Here is a 14,991-nt window from a genome sequence, read left to right as displayed (position 1 = left end):
CCTCTCCTGCTTTAGTGCATAGATCGATATCCCGCGTTCTCCCCAATGGCCAATTCTCATTTCCCAATCTTTTGTTTAAGCATGCTGACAGGCGTCTGTACTGTACTTCATTTTCGGGATTATCCCAGCATAATCGATGTAAAGGAGTGCCAACACCTCATTTATCCAGTGTTTGTCCCATTTTTTCCTTTGCTTTTTTTTTATTAGCGCTTTCACTTTTTACTATCCCTGTATACTACCGCAGTGCACTTAGTCTCAACACCCACTTCAGGGTCCTGACCTTCGCGTGGGGGATTTCCCCTCTTAACAACCGGTCGAACGCAGGGTGGTGGAAACAGACAGACACGGTAACTACACTGTACCTAGGTCTTACAAGAAACGCCCTACCTTTTCCCTATTGCCCGACACAGGATTTCACCCCCCGGTCACCGGGTGAAATCTATCCTCCTGGATTTATAAAATTACCCGTTATCTGACCTGGGGACTCCAACCCCGGCCACCAGGGGACTCGAACCTCCAGGCATCAGGATTTAGCAGTGTTCAAGGCCGTGAGTTATCCCGGGTTCCGTCAGTACAGAGACACGCAGGGATGAGGGGGTCGCACAGATGGCAGGTTAGTAAGAGAGACCAAGGTGAATCGTACCTTGCGGGCCCATCTGTCTCACTCCACTGACACTCGAACGATCACTTATTCAGCCCTCCAGGTGAGACTGCTGTACATGTTGGAACCCTGCTCTTGCGCCAAATGTCAAGTTCGTTTTTGGAGACCCTCACGGACTTGCTGCAATAACAACAAGACACTGACCTGTTTAAAAAACACAAATCCCTTTATTACCAAGCAAGCACAAGCTGTGGAGAATCACTGTACTCAGAGTGCGGAGTCTCGCAAGTAATTTTCCCCGAGCAGCGGACAGTCCCCGCTTTTTATACTTACAAAAGACATGATACATAAAACGATTTCACAACTTACAATGACATGATACAGAAAACGATTACTACAACAGACAAAATCAGGATACCAAACAATTATTACATCAACAACATAAAAGACCAGGATACAGTATCGATTGCTAGTAAAGTGGCTGCTAATGGCAGGAGGCAATTTCGAGTTGTTGACTGTGACAGATTGAGATTTCAAGTGGCCAGTTTGTCTGGCTAGAACCAAATCAGTGCCCTGGCCCCTTTGCCAGTGACAGAAGTTACATGCTTCAGAGGTTTCACACCTTTACAAAATTTCCCCACCGAACCCTATTTGAAACAGTTTGATTCTAGTTTTAATTTAGTCAGGAAGCTTAAGACAGTGTCTGCATACCGATGTGTGAGAAGATAAGGAGTTACAAAAGCATTACACTGAATTCCTAGCTGGGCAGGAAGTTTCAGGGCAGTGTCTGCATACCGATGTGTCGGTAGATAAGAGTTTACTTCTATAAATTAAAGCCTCTGCGTAGGAATCAAATGAAGACAAAAGACTTTAATTTATAGAAGTATGTAAATGAATGAGATGATTTCACATTAACATCTCTCAGACAGTTTAACTGCAGGTCCATAACAGCGAAACATCAACAGTTACTTAGGGCTCTGAAACTATCTGTATAGCTTCTGATAGTCATGTAAGTATTACTCACCCAGCTGTGAGCTGACGGTGGGGTAGAGAAGCTCTGAAGATAGTATGGAAGTGGCAGTCCTGTTGAAATTCGAGGACTCAGAACGTTGACAGAAACTGAACAGCATCCTGTTTTGTAGTAAGTAACTGACATTGAAATTTATTTTATATCAATGTTACATGCAACCATTCTGATGTGAAAATGCCTTAATATGCCGTTTCCGAGTAGCTGGAAATGGAAGAGTGTCTCCGAGCTAGGCTTATAGACCTCTTCCGCATGCATGCGGCACAAGTTTGAATAAATTCACCTTATAAAATACAATACACCCTATATCCTGGCTCACGTCAGCTTCCTGTTTTAATCAGCAGCTCCTGACAAACACTTTTCCCTCTTTCCTGCCCAATCCATCTTCCTCAGACAACCCACTGATTCCAGGTTTCAATCTTGTAAACCTCCTCTGAGCCACTTTGAATAAAACAACAGAAGACCAAAACCTGCATATGGTATTCGAGATTTGGTCTGACCCCTTCCTTGTACAAATGAAGGAGAACATCATTTCACTGATTATTATTTGTTGTCAAAGTAAGGGAGATGGCCTCGTAGCTTTCTGGGTTTCAGAGAGATCTTGATCAATTGGGGCAATGGGCTGAGGAATGGCAGATTGAATTTTGTTTGGATAAATGTTTGTTTTACCACAACGCAATACTTCAAAAGGCAGGACTGACACAATTAATGGTTGGGCTCTGGGTAGTGTTGCAGATCAGAAAAAACCGAGGGTTTCAGGCACATAATTATTTGAAATTTGCATCACAGGTAGACACGGTATGTGGAAGGCATTTAGCACACTTATCTTCATTGCTCAGGCCTGAGTACAGGAGCTGGGAAGTGATGATGGAGAGTCCTCTTCTGGAGAACTGTGTGCTGCTCTGGTTGTCCTGTTCTGGGAAGAATATTGTTAAACTGGAGTGGGTTTGGAAAAACACTTACCAGGATATTGCCGGGAATGGAGGCGTTGAGTTATAAAAATACGCTGGATTGGTGGGAACTTCTTTCACGGGAAGGTAAGAGGTTGAGGGATGACCTTATGTAGGTTAATAAAATAATGAGACACAGATAAGGAATAACAAAGGTTTTATCCCTCAGGTGGGGGATTTCAAAACCAGGGGCATATTTTTAAAATGAGAGGAGAAAGATTTTAAAAAAGACATGACGGGCATCTTTTTGTTTTATATAGAGTGCTCAGTGTGTGGAATGAACTGCCAGAGGAAGTGAAGGATGTGGGTGGTTACGATGTTTGAAAAACATTCAGGTAAGTACATGAATTTGAATGGTTTGGAGCGAATATGGGCTAATTGCAGGAATTTTTTTTAAATAAGGAAAACATTGCTGCTATCACTAGAAGAGATGTTTCTGAAAAATCATCCCATGAAAACATATGCTGAAATTAGAAATAAGAAATAAGAAATAAGAAAGGAACAATCATCTGATGGGATTGTACCATAGGCTTCCTCATAGTCAGAGGGAAACTGAGGAACAAATATGCAGAGGGATCTCAGATATGTGTAAGAATAACAAGGTCATAATCGGTGATTTTCAGTTTCCAAACATTTAATGGGACTGCCATAGTGTTAAAGGTTTAGATGGGGAGTATTTTCTGAAATGTGTTCAAGAATTTTTTCTTTATCAATAAATCGATGCTCCTATGGAAAAAAAAAATAAGGCGTAGCAAGTGACTGAAGTGACAGTACAGGGAAACTTTGAGTCTTGTGACAGAATTACTGTCAGTTTTAAAACAATTATGGAACAGGATATGCCTTCCAGAAAAAGAAAAAGCTTTAACTGGAGTAAGGCAAATTTTAATGCTGTAAGAAAAGAACTTTCAACACTTCTGAGGAAGGATTAACAGACCCACAACATTAACTCTGATTTGTCCTTCACAGATGCTGCCAGACCTGCTAAGCTTTTCCAGCAGCTTCTGTTTTGATAACTTTCAAACGTTGACATGAGTAGACGGCAGGGATAAGGATGTCTGATAAGTGTGGGGGGGCTTTCAAAAATGTGACAATTCAGAGTCATTATGTCCCCGTAAGAGTGAAAGGTAAGGCTGGTACGATTAGAGAACAATGGGTGAAAAAAGATACTCAGGTTTTAGTCAAGAATAAAAAAAAATAAATTAGTAGATATAAATAAAAACTCGGCTCAAATAAATCTCTTGAAAGTGTAAACAGTGTTAGGGGCATTCTTAAACAGGAGATCAGGATGGCAAAAAGGTAACATGAAACTGCCTTGGTTGATAAGCTTAAGAATAATTCCAAGAGTTTCTGCAAGTGCACTAAGAGCAAGAGAGCACCGAGAGAGCAAGCAGGGCTCCATAAAGATGAAAGAGATCAACTCTGTGTTGAGCATCTGGAGAGGAGAGAGATTTGAAAGGAATATATTGCATCAAGTTTTACTGTTGAGAAAGAAATGGAGGGGGGACAAGTCAGGGGTCGAAATATTTTGGTTTGAAAACAGCTCACGGAGATGGGGGAGATTTTTAACGAGTATTTCTCCTCAGTGTTTACTAAGCAGAGAATCATGGATGCTAAGGAAACAAGGGAAGCAAGTGGGGATGTTTCGGACCATCAAGGTGGCGTTTGCAACCTTAAAGCACATTAAGGTTGTTAATTCCACTGGACCTGATGAAGTCCATCTTTGGACACTGTGGGAGGCAGGGGAAGAAACTGCAGAGGCCCTTGCAGAGATTTTTCCCTTCATCTTTTCTCACTACTGAAATTCCAGAAGACTGGAGGTTGGCTAATGTTGTCCCATTGGTTAAGAAAGGTAGCAAAGACCAGCCAGGGAACTACAGGCCAGTGAACCAGTGGTAGACAAGGTATTGAAGATGATATTTAGGGAGTCGATCAACCAAAGCTGGGATATTCAAGATACGATGAGGGATTGTCAGCATGATTTTGTGCACAGGAATCATGTCTGACAATCTATTCAAGTTTTTTGAGGAGGTAAGCAAGAGAATTGATGAGATTAGGGCAGCGAATGCTGTCTATATGGACTTTAGTAAGGCCTTTAACAAGGTCCCATACAGCAGCCTGGTCATGAAGGTTCGGTTGTGTGGGATCCAGGACAGCTAGCTTATGGGATTCGAAATTGGGTCGACGGTAGGAAGCATAGCGTGATGGCTGAATGTTGGTTCTCGGACTGGAGGCCTGTGGCTAATGGTGTGCCACGGGGGCCGATACTGGGACCTTTGTTATTTGTCCCTTACATAAATAATCTGGATGTGAATGTATATGGCACGATTAGTAATTTTGTATCATCTGCAAACTTAAGAGGTATCGCTGAGGTATCAAAAATTACAGGGGGATTGTGATCAGATGGGGAAGTGGGCTGAGGATTGCCAAATTAAATTCAACACAGCTAAGCGTGAGGTGTTGGCCTTTGGAAAGTTCAGCCAAGGTAGGAGTTATACAGTGAATGGTAAGGTTCTGAGGAATATTGTGGAGCAGAGAGACCAAGAAGCACAAGCGCATAGTTGGTGGAAAGCAGCATCACAGGTAGACAGGGTGGTGAAGAAAGCATTTAGCATGCTGGCCTTTTTCGGTTGATGCATTGCATTTAAGAGTTGGGACGTTATGTTAAAGATATACAAGTCATTGGTGAGGCCACACCTGCAGTGTGGTGTACAGTTTTGGTCACCCTGTTACAGGAAAGGCACAGTTAAACTGGAAAACGTGCAAAGAAGAGTTACAAGGATGTTGCTAGGAATAGTAGGCCTGAGTTCTGAGGAGAGGTTGTCCAGAATTGGGCTTTATTCCTTGGAATGTAAGAGAACGAGCGGTGACCTTACTGAGGTGGATAAAATCATGAGGGGCTTAGACAGGAAGAATGCACGGCGTCTTTTTCCCAGGGATGGGGAATGGAAAAGAGTGTACAGATTTAAAGTGAGAGGGGGCAGATTTAAGAAGGATGTGCGGATGTCCAAGATTACAAAGAGATCTTGATTTATAGGGTTAAGAGGCTGAGGAATGGCAGGTGGTGTTTAATTTGGATAAAGGCGAGGTATTTCATTTTGGTAAAACAAACAAGATCAGTATTTGTACAATTAAATGTAGGGCCTTGGGGTTAGTGTTGTCGAAAAGAGAGACCTCAAGGTTCAGGCCCTGAATTCTGTGAGGTTGGCGTCACATGTAGAAAGGGTGGTTAGGTCGGAGTTTAGCCTACTTGCCTTCACTGCTCAGGCCTTTAGAGTATAGGAGGTGGGACGTTATGTTGAAATTGTGCAGAACATCAGTGAGGCCTCTTCTGGAGTAATGTGTCCACTTCAGATCTCCTGTTCTTCGAAGGATATCATCAACCTGGGGAGGATTCAGCAAAGACTTAGCAGGAAGTTGCCAGGAATGGAGGTTGAGAATCACAAGGAGAGGCTTGATCGGTTGAGGCATTTTTCCACTGCAGTCTAAGAATGGAGGGGTGATTTATATGTATATAAAATCATGAAGAGTACAGATAAGGTGAATGGAAGATCCCTTTTCATTTGGGAGGGGAATTTCAAGACTCGGGGGCTGCAGAAAGCAAGCTGAAATGTTCCCTGTTCATGCCTGAATCTGGACAGTGCTTATTGCCATACTATTTGACGAAGGGCCAAAGAGATGGAGGTTAGGTGATGCTTCTCGTGGCTGGATTAACTTTCTACTCCTGGTGGCTTCATGCTACACTTACAGTCTATAGGTTACCAGTACTGGAGGGTATGAGTTATGAGGAGAGACTGGGACTTCACTGGAAAATAGGAGGTTGAGCATTGACTTGAGAGGTTTATAAAATCGTGAGGGGTATAATGTGAACAGCAAGGGTCTTCTCCCTTGGATCGGGGAGTCTAAACAACAGCGTAATTTTTAACGGAAGAGGAGAAAGATTTGAAGGGCAGCCATGAGGAGCTGTTTCAAACAGAGGGTTGTTTCTATGTGGAATGAACTGCCAAAGGAAGTGGCAGATGCAGGTACACTTCCAATATTTAAAAGACATTTGGACAGCTGCATGAACAGGAAAGATTGAGAGGGATATGGACTCAACTCAAGCAAGTGGGACTCGTTCAGTTTGGGAAGCCTGGTCGGCATGGACAAGTTGTAACGAAGGAGGCTAGAGAACTCAAATAATTTTTGATATTTTGAAAATAGTTCACATTACAGGAGACAAAGTGCTAAATGTCTTCGAAAATACAAAGGTGGATAAATCATCAGGACCTGATCGAGTGTATTCCAGGACATTGTGGGAAGTAAGGGAGGAAATTGCAGGAATTTTTATCAGCTGTAAATATTTGGTGGGTGCCAGATGACTGGAGAGTGGCTGATATTAATCCTTTGGTTTAGAAGGGATGTGGGAGAAGCCTGAGAACTATAAACCTTAAACTTAACACTGGAAAACAGTGACAGAATTAAAGTCAGTATGGATTTATGAAAGGGAAATCATGCTGGACAAATCTGCTGGAATGTTTCAAGAGTGCAACATTTAGAGTTGAAAAGGCAGTGGACATAGCTTACGTGGGCTTTGTGAAAGTGTTCAAAAGGTCCCACAGAAGAGATAAGCACGTAAATTTAAAGCATGGGAGATTGAGTATTCACAGGGATACAGAACTGTTTCGCACACAGAAACAGTCAGAATAAACAGTCATTTCTTGTGTGCCAGTCAGTAACCAGTGTTGTACGGTGGTCAGTGGTGGATCCCAGGTATTCATACAATCAATTAGTTATTTAAATGAGAAATGCGTCTCAGTTCGAGATTATCCAGTTGGATTACAAAACTAGGAAAACACAAGTCACTGACAGTAAGCATGCAGGTGTAGCAGGGGGTGAAGAAGGCAAATGGTATTTTGACCTGCAGAGTTAGAGCGTTTGAGTACAGGAGCAGGGATGTCTTACTGAAATTCTACAGGATCTTAGTGAGACCACACCTGGGATGGTATGTGTAAATTTGGAATTTTTATCTGATGAAGGAGCTTCTGGCTATGGAGGCTATTCGCAACAGTTGATCAGACTGATTCCTGGGATGGCAAGACTTACATATAAGAATAGGATGGATTGGTTAGGATGAAATTCACTGGAGTTTAGAAGAACGAGGAAAGATTTCACAGAAACCAATAAAATTCTAGGTAAATACAGGAAGGATGTTGTCAATGACCAGGGAGTCGGAGCTTCGGGGCATGGGCTCCGCTGTTCAGGATTAAAATGAGGAAATTTTTAAAAATACAGAGACTGGTGACCCTGTGAAATTTGCTGCCACAGAAAGCAGTCAAGGGCGAACACTGGATGTTAACAAGAATAAGATGATATGTATAGTTGTCGGGGCTTAAGGGATCAAAGGGTCTGGCACTAAAGTGGGAAGAAGCTGAGTAGAATGATCAGCCATGATCAAAAGTGACCAGCAGAGAAGGATCGAAAGCTACAATGGCCTGCGCCTGCTCCTATTTTCTATGTTTCTATTCTGTTGAAGGTGGAACATAAGAACAAAATGACAACAACTGACACAAAAAAACAGCACGACCTTATCACCACTGGATGAAAATCCTACAACTCCTTACCAATTTGCAACATGGGAGCTACATCACCACGTGGATTGCAGCAGTTCAAGAAAGTGCAGAGTGATTTTGGAAGCTTCTGCAGTGGCTGCTCTGTCTCTCATTTTCAATCCAGTTTTCAAGTTGTTGAATGTTCTGAGAAAAGTAACAGAGTATGTCAGAAATATCTTTGGAAGTTTGCTGATACTGGGGGAAGCAAGGGGTGGGATAGGGGCTGGAGGTACAGAAGTGGGTAGTGTTGGGGAAGAGGGACAATGAGAGAAACAACTGGCTGGATTTTGTGGTGGGGTGATGGGCAAAGAATAACCCCAATATCCAAACCACACAGCCCGACCCTGTTCAGCTCTCTCCCTCCATTATGTGGTCTTTCTCTGAGGCTCTGTCACACCAGCAGCCAGCTCAGCATCAAAGATGTGAATTTGGCCCAGTTTTGAAGTCCTTCTGTTTGACCACATTGTCTCCCAGACTTGCTGGCACCAGTTCTCAGATGCTGAAATTATTAATGGCCAAAAGCGTCTACACAGTTTTCAAATAAGAAACAACCTGCAATTAACTTCCAGGCCTGGCCTCAGAAACCAATAATTGATTTTGTATTTTTTTGGAGCACAACTGCTGCTCACAGCCCAGACGTCGCCGTTCAACTCTCAGATTCAAGCCAAACATTATTTAAAAACTCAGTGAGGGTGCTGACACAGGACACAGTGGAAAGACCTCTAACCAGTGAGTGCACATTGGAGTTCTGCTTTACTGAGAACACCTCTCATTGCTGTAATCACATTCTGAAGTGGCTTGACAGGGTAAAAGCTGACAGGACCTTCCCTCTCACAGGACAGTCTAGGCCTGTTTCAGGGAGGAAGCCTGAGGCTCTCTGCAAACTAAAAGCGGCATCGGAAGACCCCTGTTTGGGACCTGAGACCTAAACTGAGCAATCACGCAGCCCTCTTGCTGGAATACAGCACCGAAGCTGCCCTCCCCTTTAACCTGTCCTCACCGCTTGTGGCTCTCATGGAGAACCATTTCATTCCGGATATCCCTCTCAGTACGCATGCTCACAGTCACAATGAGCTGTGCGCATGCACCATAGCTGAATACGCCGGTTTGACATCGAACGACCAATAGCAAGCAAGAGGCTGGACAGAAAAGGCAGCGGAAATGCTTCTCCTCCAACCAATCAGAGGACAAGGGCAGGGCCCAGTTCTAAGTAGGGGTTACCAGACCGGAAACGTAAACTCTGTTCTGAGCAAGGATCACCAGACCCGAAACGTCAACTGTGTTTACTCCGTCACAGAAGCTGCCGGACCCGCGGGGCTTTGTTTTTGTTCACGTCATTCGCGCAGCGGGTGGGCGGGGTTATTCTTCCACCAACCAGGGGGAGACAATGGGAACTGCGGAAGCTGGAGAGTGTGAGATAACAAGCTGTGGAGCTGGATGGACACAGCAGGACAAGCAGCATCTCAGGGGCACAAAAGCTGGTGTTTCGGGCCTAGACCATCCTTCAGAAAAGGGGGATGGGGAGAGGGTTCTGGAATAAATAGGGAGAGAGGGGGAGGCGGACCGAAGATGGATAGAGGAGAAGATAGTTGGCTGTTGGTTTGTTCCCCGAGTTTGGCAAATGAATTACAAACGTTTCGTCTCCAGTCGAGAAGCCATCATCAGTGCGTAGCTGCTGCTGCGGAGGAGAAGATAGGTGGAGAGGAGGCAGGCAGGTCAAAGAGGCAGGGATGGAGCCAGTAAAGGTGAGTGTAGTTGGGGAGGTAGGTAGGGGATCGGTCAGTCCGGGAAGGACGAACTGGTCAAGGGGTCGGGATGAGGTTTGTTGGTATGAGATGGAGGTGTGGCTTGAGGTAGAAGGAGGGGGCAGGTGAGAGGAAGAACAGGTTAGGGAGGCGGGGACGAGCTGGGCTGGTTTTGGGGTGCAGTGGGGGAGGGGAGATTTTGAAGCTTGTGAAATCCACATTGATACCATTGGGCTGCAGGGTTCCCAAGCGGAATATGAGTTGCTGTTCCTGCAACCTTCAGGTGGCATCGTTGTGGCACTGCAGGAGGCCCAGGATGGACATGTCATTTGCAGAATGGAAGGGGGAGGTGTTTAGTGCGAACCGAGCATGGGTGATCTGCAAAGTTGTCCCCAAGCCTCCGCTTGGTTTCTCCGATGTAGCGGAGCCACAATGGGAACATCGGATGCAGTCTACCACATTAGCAGATGTGCGGCCTGGGATCGAGGTGAGGGGCGAGGGTTAGGGGCAGCTGGCCACGAAGGCTCTCCCTTTCAGAATGATGGGTATAACTTCCAAATACGATTTTGAAACGACACTCTGAAAATACTCAAGAAAGCCTCATGGATTTTCAGAAAGATCAGAGACATAGAACAAAGTTAAAATCTCAATAAAACCGCTTTAATAAACAGATTGGGCTGAATATATGTCTTTAATAGTACAGATTACTTTTATTTGTTCTGGTGAGATGACTTTTGTTGGCAAGACCAGCATTTATTGCCTCTGTCTAATTTCCGTTCAGAATATGATGGTGAAACCCCGGGACACTAACATATGTTTCATGCAGATGTTCAGGATTTTGAAGAAGTGTCAATGAATGGACAATGATATAGACTCAAGCCAGGATGCTGTGTGGTCTTGGAGATTGCAATCCTCATCACTTGATGCTCGCAACATATGGAAATTGTGATCAGAGATAATGGGAACTGCAGATGCTGGAGAATCCACGATAAGAAAGTGTGAAGCTGGATGAACACAGCTGGCCAAACAGCATCTCAGGAGCACAAAAGCTGACATATTATGGAAATTGTGAGACTGCTTTTTCTGTTTTCAAAAATTAAGGTCAGAGATCCATTCAGCATAAAAACAGGACCTTCAGCTCAACATGTCTATTCCAATCAAAAAAACAAAACTACATTAATCACACTTATCTTGAAGTCGACACCCACTCGGCATGGCATTTTGAGTGCTCCTCCAGCTGCTTCAAAAATGCTGCATTATCTTTAATTATCTGTGACCTGAGCTGTGATTTATCTTTTTCCTTCACATTATGCATGAACTGCATTTTGCAAATATGTCCCACAACATTTTAGCAATTAGCTCTATAGATCAATATTTTTTCTGGAAAATCAAACTTTCTTTTTAATTCATTTGGGATTTTAGTGGAGCTAGACCAGCATCAATTGACCTTGAAAACTTCCAGCTGGAAGTTCACCAAATTGGAAATGTAGTGGACACTGAAAAAGGTTACTTCAGCGTACAATGGGATCTTGATCAGATGGGACAATGGACCAAGGAATGGTAGGTAGATTTAATTTGAATAAATCTGACATGTTGCGTTTTGGAAATCAACTTAGGTCAGAACTTGTACTCTAAATGGTAAGGCCCTGGGGAGTATTGCTGAGCAATGAGTCCTGGTGTGCAGGCGCTTGGTTCCTTGAAAGTGGATTCAGAGATAGATAGGATAGTAAAGAAAGCATTTAACATATAACAGAATATTACAGTGCAGTGCCGGCCCTTCGGCCCTCGATTTTGTGCCGAAATGTGAACAATCTGAAGTCCATCTAAACTACACTATTCCATTATCATCCATATGTTTATCCAATGACCATTTAAATGCCCTTAAAGTTGGGAGTCTACTCCTGTTGCATTTGGTACAACTTGCCTTTATTGGTCAGTGCATTGCGTGTAGTTGTTGGGAGGTCGTGTTGCGGCTGTACATTGGTTAGGCCACTTTTGGAATATTGCATGCAATTCTCGTCTCCCTGCTATCGGAAGGATGTTGTAAAAATTGAAAAGGTTCAGAAAAGATTCATAAGAATTTGCCCGGTTTGGAAGGTTTGAGCTGCAGGGAGAAACCGAATAGCTTTTGCCTGGAGATTCGGAAGCTGAGGGGTGACCTTACTGAGATTTATAAAGTCAGGAGGGGAATAGATAGGGTATCTAGACAAGGTGTTTTCAGCGGGGTGGGGGAGTCCAAAATTGGAGGGTGCGAGTTTAAGGTGAGCTGGAAAAGATTCAGAAGGAACCTCAGGGGTAACTTTTTCACACAGAGAGGGAGGTGAGTGTGTGGAATGAGCTGCAAGGGGAAGTAATGGAGTTTGGTACAATTACAACATTTGAAAAGATGGGTATGTGACTTGGAAAGGTTTAGAAGGATATGGGTCAAAAGCTAGCAAATGGGACAAGATTTACTGGGTATATGTAATTGGTATGGATGAAGTGAACTGAAGCCTCTGTTTCCATTCTTCACAACTTTCTGACTCTATGATTTGCTGAATTTCTGATGAATAGTTACACACTGGATATTTGTCACTAGAAGTTGATTATATCATTGAATATCAAGGTGGTGCTTTTGGATTGCCTCCTGTTGGAGATAATTCCTGCCCAGCAACACTGAAGAACTGTTCTTGTTAGCCATTCATCAGTTAAACCTGAATGATGCCACATAATTTGGAATAACGACATAGACTGCTGCAAGAACTGAGGACTGTGAAACGGTGCTGAGGAATATGATCTGTTAGTTTGTGAGCATTCACGATCTTGGCTCAAACAGAAACATTCTCTTTGGAAATGCATATTTGTGTGGCATGAACATGGAACCAAATCATGGAAACAGCACTGGAGGGGAGTGGGGATTAAGAACCGGCAGGAAAACAAATACATTCTCAAAGTGTGTGCATGGGAAGAAGGAGTCTGTTCTTCTTTTGAGGAATGACGCCATAACAGATAAAATATTTTATTCTAATGAAGGGAAAGCTGTATCCATTTTATTGGTTTCGTTAAAATAATGGTGATAAATAGCTGGAATAACCTTGCACTGACCATTTGAAAAATCCTGCATGTCTTCAGAGATAGCTGGGCTGTCCTCGGCTGAGTAAGTGCTGATACTGTCTGAGTGATGCTGTTTTGAAAAACTTTCTGAACAGAGTTGATGGAACAGACAAACAAGTGCCATTGGCCAGTACTTCAGAATACATCAGACCTTTCATGGCTGCTCCCACACAGAACCATACAATTGAGAAAAGGCCCATTGAGACTACACCAAAAGGTGCTGATCCAAATGCTTTTAAAGTTTGGGATGTTACCTGCCTCAACCACGCTCCTAAGCAGTGCAATCCAGACACCAACTAGCCTCATCACAAATAGGACAAACATCTGCTGACAGAATCGGAAGTCCGTACCGAAAAAAAAGCTTTGGAATATTGTGAGAACAATGAGCACAGTGTTCTGCACTTTCACTCTTTAGTGTTTTAACTCATGTTCCAACATCATTTGAAGTGAGATCAGAGTAACTTCCCATGCCACCCATGTTACTTCACTCATTATGGCATTGTGGACCCTGAACAAAAATGTGATCAATGCAAATTGGAGACAATCCTGCACTGGTAATGTCCTCGACTCGACAATGGGGAAATCAGTCTCTGAAAGTAGTCATTCAAGTCACTTGTCGTCCTGCATAGGCACTAAATTGCTGTTCCTTGACTATAATGTATTGAAAAAAAATCCTGGAATCCCTAACAAACAGCTCTGTGTGCATGTCTGCAGCATTTGGATTGGAAGTGTTTCAGGAAGGCAGCTCACTATTACTTTCTCCAGAGCTATTGGTGATGACAAATAAACTCAGCCTTTGCTGGTGCCTGCTAAAACCCATGGTTGAGTGCGTCCTATTAAAAATATCAGGAAATTTTATGTTTTCAAAGTTGAGCCCAAAGTCTCAGAAAGGTAAGACTTTGCTGGATGAGTGTGACCCCAGCGAAATCAGGAGCACGGTATGTCATTGAGTTAAGGATCCACATCGTTTTCAAGAAGAGGACTGATTGTGCGATATCAGTGCCACTGAGTTCAAACTTTTCATTGCAGTTTATCTCAATGTAACATGCCATCGAAACTTGGGATCTTTATTAAAGAAACTTTGCAATGTCTCCTTTAATGATCTTTCACAAATACTTGAAGGTCAACTCAAATGGCAGCTTCACTGTTGTGATTCAGATCAGACAAATTGTGACAGTCTAAAAGAAAGAAAAGAAATGCTGGAATAAAAATTATCATGTCTAGCAGCATCTGCAATATGACTTTTTTCAGAATAGATTCATTACAGACCAGATCTGTTAACTCAATATCTGTCTCCAGATGTTGCCTCATATATTGTGTTTCCCCACTAACTTCTATTTCAGGTTTCCTTAATCTCCAGAATTTTGCTTTTCTTGATAGGTCCAGATGTTGAACTTGGTTATATTTGGACAATATCGTCCATCCCTGATTCTGTGAGAGCCATTGGGCTGACAACAGGTGTATTACACCAGTGTCTGTTTCTTTATTAAAAATATTCTGTGAATATCGTCCTCAATGCAGGAATTTCAGGAAATTGATTTTGATTGAAAATAAATTTCCAAGGCAGCTGCACTTCATGAGACAACAGAAATAGATTACTCATGATGGCACAATCTGTGACCTTCACTGAAAGTGTTTCTCCTCAGGCTCTGAAGCATTTTCGTACAAATCTCAGAATAATTACAGCAAGATGGAGGTCACTCAGCCCATCATCTCTGCACCAGCTGGCGGTGAACTATATCCCTACTATCATTATCCTGTAAAATCCCTATACACCTAACATTTTGAAATCCCAAAATGCCAGCTTTTCTGCTCCTAAGATGCTGCTTGGCCTGTTGTGTTCATCCAGCTCTAAACCTTGTCATTTTGAAATCTTTGTCTGCTTTTATTTCTGAATATCCTGTGCGTATATGAACAATTTTATCATTCTGCATGCCCCATGATTAAACAGTGTTTACATAAAATATAGTTTCCTATTATATTTAAA

At 43.0% G+C, this 14,991-nt stretch overlaps 2 long non-coding RNA genes across 2 annotated transcripts; one reads left to right on the top strand and one right to left on the bottom strand.

Annotated features, from left to right (window-relative positions):
* Window positions 1–393: 393 nt before the first annotated feature.
* LOC132207965 (uncharacterized) lies at window positions 394–9,215 on the bottom strand. The gene is made up of 4 exons (XR_009444044.1): window positions 9,167–9,215; window positions 8,179–8,310; window positions 1,626–1,732; window positions 394–805 (listed from the first exon to the last, which is right to left on the bottom strand). It is a non-coding gene; the product is annotated as an uncharacterized LOC132207965 (long non-coding RNA).
* LOC132207966 (uncharacterized) lies at window positions 1,412–8,233 on the top strand. The gene is made up of 3 exons (XR_009444045.1): window positions 1,412–1,742; window positions 2,839–2,913; window positions 8,091–8,233. It is a non-coding gene; the product is annotated as an uncharacterized LOC132207966 (long non-coding RNA).
* Window positions 9,216–14,991: the final 5,776 nt, after the last annotated feature.

Source organism: Stegostoma tigrinum, unplaced genomic scaffold (genome assembly GCF_030684315.1).
Source record: "Stegostoma tigrinum isolate sSteTig4 unplaced genomic scaffold, sSteTig4.hap1 scaffold_233, whole genome shotgun sequence".
NCBI classification, from domain to species: Eukaryota; Metazoa; Chordata; class Chondrichthyes; order Orectolobiformes; family Stegostomatidae; genus Stegostoma; species Stegostoma tigrinum.
This window is presented reverse-complemented; position numbering and strand designations above follow the sequence as displayed.